This window comes from Carlito syrichta, unplaced genomic scaffold, assembly GCF_000164805.1.
Source record: "Carlito syrichta isolate Samal-C Ts95f unplaced genomic scaffold, Tarsius_syrichta-2.0.1 Scaffold238709, whole genome shotgun sequence".
Lineage (NCBI taxonomy): Eukaryota > Metazoa > Chordata > Mammalia > Primates > Tarsiidae > Carlito > Carlito syrichta.
This window is the reverse complement of record NW_007182805.1, coordinates 91909-103772: the sequence shown is the minus strand read 5'-3', so window position 1 is coordinate 103772 and position 11864 is coordinate 91909. Positions and strand designations below refer to the sequence as shown.

General features: G+C 41.6%; 1 pseudogene; it reads left to right on the top strand.

Annotated features, from left to right (window-relative positions):
• The window catches only part of LOC103253580, a 27920-nt pseudogene extending 16986 nt beyond the window's left edge, over positions 1 to 10934 (top strand).
• Positions 10935 to 11864: the final 930 nt, after the last annotated feature.

The following is an 11864-nucleotide window of genomic DNA, read 5'->3' as shown; positions in this document are numbered from 1 at the left end:
CCCCAAACTTCATGCAAATCAATGCACTCAAATTCCCAGTTGTCCTACCACACTGGTTCTTTTGAGTTTGAATCCCAGAAAGAAGGATATAGCTTATGCTAAAGCCAGAAACCTTCCTAGAGCCAGTGGTATATCAACGAAGAGGCGGTAGGAGTAGTCTTCTGAATGTAGGCAACAAGGAGGTAAACTAAGTATAGAGAACTTGAAAGCAATAATAAAATTGACTAAAGGTAGATCTGCTTTTTGCTGTCACCATGCACTGATGAAATGTCAGCAATAAAATACCCCCTCTCTAAAATGTTTTGTTGGCCTAAGTCCTAGGCAGTTGTGCAGTTACTATGAGTTTTAATAATATATACATAAGTTTCCAATTAGCACTTTTTTATATTTAAACAATGTATTCTACATGGAAGTTAATTCAGAGTCAGCCTCTGACACAATCGGACTCAGCTATACATTTGTTTTGAATAAGTTTATAATGGTTCAGAATTGCTTGAGCTTACCGCAGATATTGTTCTTGTCCGTAACCCCTGTGGTGCTACATATTTCTGCATTTAAATGTAAATTTGGTATAAATAATGATAACAGATTGTAAAGTAAAGAAATAGAACTTGAGTTTCTTCAATTCTGTCATCTTACATGACTACATGGAGTTCTTACTTATGTTTAAAAATTAAAATTTTAAATGCAGACAGATTTCAAAACCACTAAAATAAATCCTGAAGAAACAAAGACATGTGATTTCTAAAATTTATTCTGAAAAAGGATTTTTATGAATTTCTGCCAAACTTATCCTTTTTTAAAGACTCTTCTTATTTGTAGATATCATGTTTCATTTGAAAGAAACTTTTCAAAATTAAAATTAACAAAAAGAGTTCTTCAATCAACAGTAAGTGAAAATAGTAAGGACTATTATGTTGACTTTATAACCATGGCATCATTATCAAAATATTCATAACATATATTTAAAAAACCAGTAATCCCAGTACTTTGGGAGGCCAAGGCAGGAGGATCGCTTGAGCCCAGGATTCAAGACCAGCTTGGGCAACTCATCTCTACAAAATATTCCAAAAATTAGCTGGGTGTGGTGGCACACACCTGTAGTCTCAGCTTCTCAGGAGGCTGAGGTGGAAGGATTGCCTGAACCTGTGAGGTCAAGGCTACAGTGAGCTGTGATTGTGCCATTGAGCACGGACCTGGGTGACAGAGTGAGACTCCCAACTAAAAAAAATTATATATATATGTAAATTATTTATACATATATTATGTATATATGTCTATATATGCACGTGAAGAAGACCAGTTTTGATGAATCATTGACATATGTAGAAGCTAGGGCTGAAAAAATGTTATTTGTTACTGCAACAGTGATGTAAGCATAAATTTCAGGTTAGGTGTGGTAGCACATGCCTGTAATCCCAGCACTTTGGGAGACAGAGGCAAGAGGATTGCCTGAGCCCAGGAGAGAGGATTGCCTGAGTCGAGAACAACCTGGGCAATGTGGCAAGAACTCATCTCTACAATAAATCAAAAAAATTAGATGGGCATGATGGTACATGTTTGTAGCTAGAGAGGCTGAGGCAGAAGGATTGCCTGAGCCGAGAAGGTCAAGGCTGCAGTGGCCATGAGAGTGCCACTGCACTCCAGCTTGGATGACAGAGTGAGACTCTGACTCAAAAAAAAAGCGTGTTTCCCATTGAAAAAATAAATTAATTAAAAAGTATCAGTCTAAGCCAGGCTCGGTGGCTCAGCCTGTAATCCCACGCCTTTGGGAGGCTGAGGTGAGTGGATTGCCTGAGCCCGCGGGTTCGAGACCCGCCTGGGCAGCGAGACCTCATCTCTACAATAAATCAAAAAATCAGCCGGGCATGGTAGCGCATGCCTGTAATTCCGGCTACTCGGAAGGCTGAGGCGGAAGGATCGCCGGAGCCCAGCAGGTCGAGGCTGCAGTGGCCGGGAGCAGCCACTGCACTCCAGTCTGGGCAACAGAGGGAGACTCCAACTCAAAAACAAACAAACAAACAAACAAAAAAGTATCAGTCTGTTATTTTTCTGTTTTTAACTTTAATATTTATTTTTCTTTTTTCTTTTGAACCAAAGGTTTTCACTATCTCTGTTTCTATTTATTTTTGGCCATTATGATTATCCATTTCATTTTCTGATTTTTATTAAAAAGAATTTTGGCCGGGTGCAGTGGTTCATAATCCCATAATCCCAGCACTTTGGGAGGCTGAGGTGCAGGAATTGCCTGAGCCCATGGGTTCAAGATCAGTCCAGGCAACTTAGCAAGACCTCATCTCTACAATTAAAAAAAAAATTAGCGTGGCAGCGCATGCCTATATTTCCAGCTACTTGGAAGGCTGAGGTGGAAGGATCGCCTAAGCCCAGCAGGTCCATGCTGGGGTGGCCGTGAGCATGCCACTGCACCCCAGCCTGGGCATGGAGTGAGACTCCAACTCAAAAAAAAAAAAAAAGAAATTTGTCAGCTAAGCATGGTGGCTCACAGCTGTTATCTCAGAACTTTGGGAGGCCGAGGCAGGATGATTGCTTGAGCCCAAGAGTTCAAGACCAACCTGGGCAACATAGTAAAACTTGTCTCTACCAAAGAAAAAAAAAAAAGAATTTTGTCATCTGAAGGAGAAATGTGAAATGTGTTGACAAAAATGATCCAATACCTGGTGCCAAATACACTTCAAACACCACTACCTATAGTAATAACAATTTAATATCTTAAGAATGATGTTTAAAATATTTATATTTCTTAAATACTCCATATCTTCGAATTTATAGGATTTTTAAAAGTATTTCATTCTGGATCATTCACCAAATTGTATCTTACAGAATTACAAACTGTCTTATATCTCCAAATAGACAGTAAATTTTACAGTCAGTTCATGGATCAGAAAATCAATAAATACAATTGTAATAAATATCCTCACTGCATCCCAACTAGACCAAAAACTGAATTTGATTTTGAGAATGAAAACGGCTAAGCATCTGAATGTATTGGTTCTAAATCCAGCTGTTCATATTCTGAGGCAACTTCTTAATTAAAAATAACACTTATTATAACAATGGCATGTTGCCCTCTGTAGCAGATGTCTCTGGCACCCACATCACATATTCACAGCCCATCTCTGATTTCAGCCACATTTGTGCTAGTACATTCCAATTCACCTCACACTGCCAGTGTCCTCATCCAATAAGCCTGCATTCTGCCTTAGGGCTTCAGACATCACGGAAGCACACTCAGCCCATTTGGCAAGCATAGCCTAGAGTGAAGGGAAGAAAAAGAGGAGGAAGTGGAGGAACTGGAGGTTTGAGAAGACAGAGGTTATAGTTTTCTATGGGGGTGGTAGAATAAAAACACTAAGGTAACAGTATAATTTCTGAATGGCATTAACGGCTATCAGTGATCATCAATTTAAAGTGAAAGCAGAAGTATAGTTGTGTGTTCTTCTCCAGTTACACTTAGCTGTGTGAGTGTAATAGTAGAGAACTTCCTGTAACTACTTTTGCCATGAGAATATGATGAAATGAGAGAAAAGCAAGGTGGGTCATGTGGAAGGGAATAATTATAATCATTTACCATGGAGTTTAATTTAGGTATGAATGGTGTGAGGGCGTGAGATGAAGGACCAGTAAAATGCCACATGAGCAATCGTTATAAGTCTCAGGGGACTTGGAAAATTAATGGAGTCAGGATCTTAGATAGAGCGAAAAGACAGGAGATGATGATTAGGTAATGGAATGCATGAAACTGAGATTAGGGAAAGGTTGCAGTTATAGGTAAAACAAGACCTAGGATGTTAATACGGTAGTGAGTGGTAGGGGTAGGTGGGAAAAGGGGTAAAATAATGAAATAAGCATAGCCTAATGAAGATTATAGTTAGGGTAAGAAGGATGACCTGTGAGATCTGGGAATCATATAGTGATTGATATAATAGGGATAATTGGCATGACAAGATTATCTCTGAAGGTCCCAAAGAAGATTATGGTGGTAGAGATCAGTGCAAGAGAGAGAAAGCCTTGCCAAGGTGAGAGTGTTTTGCCACTCCTTGATTTCTGGTGGAGGCACTGAGGCAATAAAAAAATTTAACATTTGTTGAATGCCAAGGCACTGTACTCAGAATAAGTATAAGAAAATCTTGTTTTCAACATATTGAAGTCTGATTTCAATCCCTACTACCGTCCTAGAAGGGTACTGGAGAACCAGATTGGGTCTTCCTGAGAGGGACTCCATAGAAAAGGGCTGTTTGACGGGGGATGTGACCTCAGCAGATAGGTGAACTGCCAGAAACTAAGATTGAATTATTTTTAAATAAGGAGGATTTTTTTCTAAACTAAAGTTCAAGAAAGTTGTAATCAATAAGCTGGAAGAGTCATTGAGAATTGTAGAGAGATCCCCAGGAATTTAAAAGAGGGTCTACAAAGAAGCCCCCAAAAGCACTCTATTAAAGATAGAATTGCTGCTGCTTGTCTGAGACCACACTTTGGGAATCATGACCCTACAGCAAGGTCACTGTCCCTAGATCACTTGCTCTGGGGGTAGCCAGATGCCATGTCTCGAGAATACTCAGGCAGTCTCTGGGGAGGTCCACATGGTGAAGAATGGAGGTTTCCTGCTAAAATCTTATGAGCTGAGGCCTGCCAACAACTCTATGAGTGAGCCTGGAAGTAGACTCTACCTCCTTTCTCTTCTTGGGCCTTTAGATGAGACTGCAGCCCCGGCCATCACCTTGACTAAAGCCTCAAGAGAGCCATTGACCAGAACCATCCTGCTACACTGTTCCCAGATTCCTGACCCAGATAAATCTTATTTAATAAATATCGTTTTCATTTACAAAATAAAAATAAATTAATAAAGACAGAGCCACCAGCTGGGCACAGTGGCTCACACCAGTAATTCCAGCCCTTTGGGAGGCCAAAGGGAGTGGATTGCTTAAGCACATGAGTTCAAGACCAGTCTAGGCAACATAGCGAGTCCTCATCTCTACAGAAAAATCAAAAGAGTAGTTGGGCATAGTGGTGGGCATGTGTAGTTCCAGCTATTCAGGAGGCTGAAGTGGAAGGATTACCTGAGTCCAGAAGGTCAAGGCTGCAGTGAGTCATGTCCACACTATTGCACTACAGCCAGAACAGTGTGAGACTCCAACTCCAAAAAAAAAAAAAAAAAAAAAAAGATGGGATCCCTGATTGTGAACTGCCACAAAAAAGACTCTGAAGGCAGATTATAACTACATCTATTAAAAAGTGAGATTTTTCTGCTCCTTACCTCTTCTTTGTTCCAATCCAAATACAACCTTGTAAATGAAGGCATTGGAGTGGAAGTGCAAAATGGTAAAGTAGGAGTCAATTATGTCATTCTCCATCAAAGGCCTTTACATCTGAAGCAGGCCAAGCTGGGTAGAGGATATGTTTAAATTGTATGAGAGTGTAAAGTAAGAAAGTTTAGACTGGACTTTTTTTTTTTTTTTGAGTTGGAGTTCATGCTGTCACCCAGGCTGGAGTGCAGTGGGTTTTGTTGTTGTTGTTGTTACTTTTATGTGGATATGTATTGTGTCATACTAAAAAAATTGAACATATTTTAGACATGTTGAGATTGAGATACTAGTAGACATTCAAGTAGTAATATCTGAGCCACAGATGTAGATTGGGGAGTGTATTTGACACTTTCTATGTATTGTCTCGAATTTTCTACTAGTCTCCATGGCCATCAGCTGCTTTCTCAGTTCCAGCTACTGCCTCAATGATCAATTCCACAGAATCCAGTGAGTCCAAATAGTTTCACAACTGAATCTCAAAGTATCTGACTCCTTCCTCAAACTCCAGATTCAGATGAAAGATCATACTACAGGGTATGGGAATTCACTTATCCAGAAAGTGAGAGGGCAGATAATGTGAAAGTGTAGGTTAATTAATTCTGTGAGGGACAAACTTTGACAATGAGGAATAAAACACAGGAGGGAGACAACTAATAAATTCCCTCTTCATTTTTCACCAATAGACTTTTCTAAGGCATGGTGTTTCTGTATAATCTGTCTAGAGATTTCCTGTATGGGTAAGTTTCTGGCTCTGTAACTTTGAGAAGTAATGACCAGTTTAGTAATGCACTACATTGAATTTGCTACCAATTTGTCCTGGTCTCACTTACCTTTTTTTCATTCTTACATGAGCAATTCAGCTTTGCCTCCGGATTTGTTTTCTAGGAAATCCAAACTAACAAATCTGTTAGAAGTTTTTCCTTCTGTCCTTTAAATTCTATCCACTCTCCCCATTCCTTCACCTTATCTGAAGTAGACAATGTTATTTTCAGGTCCTGTTCAAATGGTGCCTTTTAAAATTTACTTCCTGGATTGTTATTTTTTTCATTCAGTTCTCCTACAACTTTTCCTCTTCTTTTTCTATGATACTTACCATTTTCCTTCTTATAATATGATTGTAACCTCTTCACTGAACAAGCTGGACCTAGTACCATGCTAGTAGAAAGTAATTTTATTCTTTCCCATAGATCATTTCAGGCCTGCTCTCTCAACGTTTTCTTCTCTAGACCTGGATGATATCTCAGGCAATTTCCACCGCTTTGCAAGTCACTTTGAGTAACAAAAAACAAAAAAAAATCCACCAGCCAAATAAATAAAATCTCTTTTTTTTTGAGTTGGAGTCTCACTCTGTCGCCCAGATTGGTGTGCAGTGGCAAACTCCAGCCACAGCAGCCTCGACCTGCAGGGCTCCAGCGATCCTTCCGCCTCAGCCTTCCAAGTAGCTGGAACTACAGGTTCCAGCTACCACACCCAGCTAATTTTTTGAACCCGCGGGCTCAGGCAATCCACTCACCTCGGCCTCCCAAAGTGTTGGGATTACAGGCTGAGCCACGGAGCCCGGCCTGGTTTTTGTTTTTTGAATTGGAGTCTTACGCTGTCACCCAGGCTGGAGTGCAGTGGCACCTGCTGGGCTCAGGCGATCCTTCCGCCTCAGCCTTCCAAGCAGCTGGAATTACAGGCACGTGCCACCACCCCTTGCTAATTTTCTGATTTATTGTAGAGACGAGGTCTCGAACCCCTGGACTCAGGCAATCCTCTTACCTCGGCCTCCCAAAGTGCTGGGATTACAGGCTTGAGCCACTGTGCCCGGGGGTAGAAGATATTTATAATGCATAAAACTTACAAAGGACTCATTCAAGAAGAATAGATTAAAAATTTCCTTCAAATCAATAAAAGTGGAGAAAAGAGACAAAAACTGAACATATATTTCACAGAAAGATAAATCTACATGCCCAATAAATACATAAAATACAATAAATACATAAAAACAGCTCAACTTAATAAATAACTGGAAAATTCACCGTAAACAATAATAACTCCACTTCCAGACAGAATATAGTAGGAAAGATAGACCTATATTCTGCTGCAACAAATAGAAAAAAATAGATTAAAAATCAAATTTTCAATACACAAGTGTTCATTTAGATGAATTAAAATTTCAGAGGGACGAGTCCTCTCTAGATAAACTGCCAATAGCTAACTTTTCTTTTCTCATGCTCTCTGATACTAAGCACAGATTGAGGAATTGGACTTGGCCTAAACAGAAGGACTCCTGCGAGGGAAAAAGAAACAGAAGGACTAGCAGCACTGGAGGCATCCCAAACCTATTCTAGCTCTACCCGGTTCCAGAGTATTCTTTGCTCAATTAAACTTCGTTGAATTAAAAAGAGAGAGAGAGAAACAGAAGAACACTCAACTCATAGGCTGGCATAACAGACTGGAATTTAAAGGTGCTTCAAATATGCCACCAGTTTATCACATGGTTCATTTTCTGATGGAGTGAAGCAGGAAGTTAGTAGGCCTGAGCCAGGTAGGCAGAGTGAAATTTCATGGTGCTTAAAAGACAAAGAGTCTTGCTAAATTGAATGGGCTTGAAATGTACACTCAAAAGGTCTCCTCAAGAAATCTGCCAGATTTTAAAACTGCATGGAGAGAGAAGCAAAAGAATTAAGTTTAAAACTTCAAAACACAGAAATACAAGGCTAAGGAGACAGACTCACCAAAAGCCTGGGATGGTCACACTTGAGGATAGGGCTGGAAAGGCAGAGTGAAATTTTTTGTGATTTCATGGTGTTCAGACCTGTGAAAAAAAGATGAATCTCCAACGGTATTTCAGGCTTTTCCCACAGAATTACTTGGTTGGTATTTCAATCAAAATCTCAAAAGGGTCACCTATAAGGAAGAGGGATAAATCAAAGATGAATTAAATGTCACTAGAACTATACCTCAGCTCCAGCCTAGCTTAATTCCAGATTGGACGAAGGTTATTTTCTCCTCACTACATATATTTAATAGAGAAAAAGTCAGATCATCTCTGAGGGAAAGTAACATTACCTGTACTTTCTATGATCCTACTATCAACAATGTTACAAGTAATGAAAATGGCAATGCATTTAAGGAGGAAGAAAAATGGCACCAATACTCAAGATAAAAAACAATAGAGCTAGACTCACATATGATCCAAATGTTGGAGTTAGAAGACAATAACTTTGACATCATTATTACAAATATGTTTTTTAAAAATCAGGGAAGATGAGCCAGGGACAGTGGCTATGCCTGCAATCCCAGTGCTTTGTGAGGCCAAGGTAAGAGTATCTCTAGAAGCCAAGAGATTAAGACCAGTCTTGCAACACAGCAAGACCTTGCTCCCCAAAATAATTTTAAAAATTAACCAGACATGGTATGCACACCTGTAGTTCCAGCTACTTGAGAGACTAAGGTGGGAGGATTTCCTGAGTTCAGGAGGCTGAGGCTGCACTCTGAATTACAATTGTACCACTGCACTCCAACCTGGGTGACAGAGCAAGCTCTTGTCTCTGAGAAAAAAATAAAAATAAAAGAAGAGATAGAAAAGTGGGTGAAAAGGTGAAGTGAAAACTTCATGTGCATCAAAATTTATAAAAAGAGACAAGTGAATAATCCAGAAATTAAATAATAAATTCATTAAATGGGTTTAAGAGCATACTAGAAAGACTAGTGAACACAAAGTTGGGTCCAATAAAAATATTCAAGTTGAAGCATGGGAAAAAATAAGAAGAGAACAGTAATAAAAGACATGCAGGACAGTCAAATGGTCTAACATATATAATTGGAGTCTTGAAAGGAAAAAAGAGAGTGGAACTGAAGCAATATTTGAAGAGATAATGGTCATGAACTTTCAAAACTGATTAAAAAATACAGATCCATGGATTGAAGAAGCTTGCAATAATTGCAAAAATTATTGTGCCCAGATACAACTTGGTAAAACTGTTGAAATCAAAGACAAAAAACTAAATTTTTAAAATCAGCCAGAAAAAGGAAACAGTAGCTTTAAAAGAACAACAATAAGATTTCCAATGGACTTTTCAGCAGGAGCAAGAAAGACCATAGAATGACACCATTCAGTTGCTAAAAGAAAATAACTTCCAACCTAGAAGTCTGTACCAAGAAAAAGAAAATCCTTCAAAATGAGATGAAATAAAGACAACCTCAGACTAAAAAATAAAAATTAAATACCCCCCAAACTAAGGAAATTCGTTGCCAACAAATCCACACTATTCGAAATACACAATAATAAATTCTAAAAGAAGTTCTTCAATCTGAAAAATAATGATCCCAGATGAAGCCCAGAACTGTAGAAGGAAAAATGAATACCAGAGGGTAATATATGGGTTAGCATAAAAAGTAATCAGATATTTTTTAAAAACAACGACAATAATACAAATAGTCCCCAACTTGCAATGATTCAATTTTCAGCTATACAATGGTGCAAAAGTAATACACATTCAGTAGAAACTATACTCTGTGTTCCTAAACAGTTTCTCACTTTCCGTGCTGTATTCAGTAAATTACATGAGATATTCGGCACTTATCACAACGTGGGCTTTGTGTTAGATAAATTTGCCCAACTGTAGGTTAATGTAAGTGTTCTGAGCACATTTAAGATAGGCGACACTGGGATTGAGCTTCCCGCTGCCATGGCCCCGCCCCTCCCCCACGCCTCCTCACTCCCATCCCCGCGCCTTGGCGGCCACCAAGCCCGCGGGGGGCGTGGGGAGAGCATCCGGGGAAGACGATCCCCGCAGGTGGCCTGGCAGGCGGCATCCAGATCTGCATCACGTTTGAATACGTGAAGACGCAGGTGCAGCTGGACTGGTGTTCGCGCCCACGGCAGTACCGCGGCATCCCGACTGCGTGCGGCAGCCGGTCTGCTGCCGTGGCATCCTGGGCCTGTACAGTGCGGCCTCAGCTGCCTGCTCTAGGACTCCATCCCCAAGGCCGCCGTCAGGTTCAGAATATTCGAGTTTCTCAGCAACCACACAGGAGACACGCAGGGACAACTGGACAGCACTCGCGGGCTATTGTGCGACCTGGGCGCCGGCATGGCTGAGTACCATGGAGACATCAAGGTGAAGTTCATCCACGACCAGACCTCCTCTAACCCCAAGTACAGAGGATTCTTCCACGGGGTCAGGAAGGTTGTGCGGGAACAAGGGCTGAAGAGGACGGACGAGGGTCTCAACGGCCCCAGTGCTGAAGCAGGGCTTGAACCAGGCCGTTTTTCATTCTTTGTCATGACCTCCCTGCGTAGCTGATACCGAGGAGACGACCCCAACAAGCCAATGAATCCACTGATCACCCGGTCGTTGGTGTGATTGCTGGTGCAGCCAGTGTCTTCAGAAACACTCCTCTGGATATGATCGAGACCCAGATAGATGCAGGGCCTGGAGGCACACAAATTCCGGAACACGTGGAATTGTGGCTTGCAGTTCCGAAGGAATGAAAGACTCAAGGCATTCTACAAAGGGACTATCCCCCGCCTGGGCCGGGTCTGCCTGGACGTGGGCTATCGTGTTTATCATCTATGATGAGGTGGTAAAGCTGCTCAACAAAGTGTGGAAGACAGACTAAGCCCAGATGGTGCAAGGGTACTGCCCCAACACCATTGTCTCATATGACTTCGGTGCAGTAGTGCCAGAAGACCCCTTCCCATGCCCTCCAGCTATGTAGCTTGGTCTGTCCATTGTAGCCCTCAAGTCTATGTGTCCAGTAGTGCTGTGTCCCTGTGGTCCATATGTGACACCACTGTTTTGTCCACATGTTCAACCCAGTCACGCTGGGTGTCCCTCTGGCCTGTGAACCTGTGTCTGCCCTTCCATGTCTTACTCACAAGGCCTGTGCCTGTGCTTCATGTTCTGTGTCATGTGACCCTGTGCCCCACTGCCTAGGAAGCCTGTGTGGCCTGGGTCCATGGCCCTGTAGCCTGGCTGGGTCTCCATCTGGCGCCTTCCACCCTGCCCTGGCCTACTATAGCTGCCTCCTGGCCTTGGCTTTGCTTCACCACATTCCAGAGGCTGCCATGCACCCTGCTTCTCCCGCCACTGGCCTTAACTGACATCTCAGGCACTGCCTCAGTCCAGGACAGGGTGGCACCTGCCACTCTCAGAACCACCCTGCCAAGGTGGAATAAACTGGATCCACACACAAATAAAGAAAAAGGCTACACTAAGCTATGATGTTTGGTAGGTTAGATGTATTAAATGCATAATTTTTTTGTTTTGTTTTGTTTGTTTTTGGTTTTGAGTTGGAATCTCACTCTGTCACCCAGGCTGGAGTGCAGTGGCATGGTCATGGCTACTGCAGTCTCTGTCTGCTGGGTTAAAGCAATTCTTCTGCCTCAGCCTTCCAAGTAACTGGAACTACAGGCCATGCCAGCATGCCCAGCTAATTTTTATTTTATTTTTTTTGAGTTGGAGTCTCACTCTGTCACCCAGACTGGAGTGCAGTGGTACACTCCCAGTCACCGCAGCCTCAACCTGCTGGGCTCCGGTGATCCTTCCG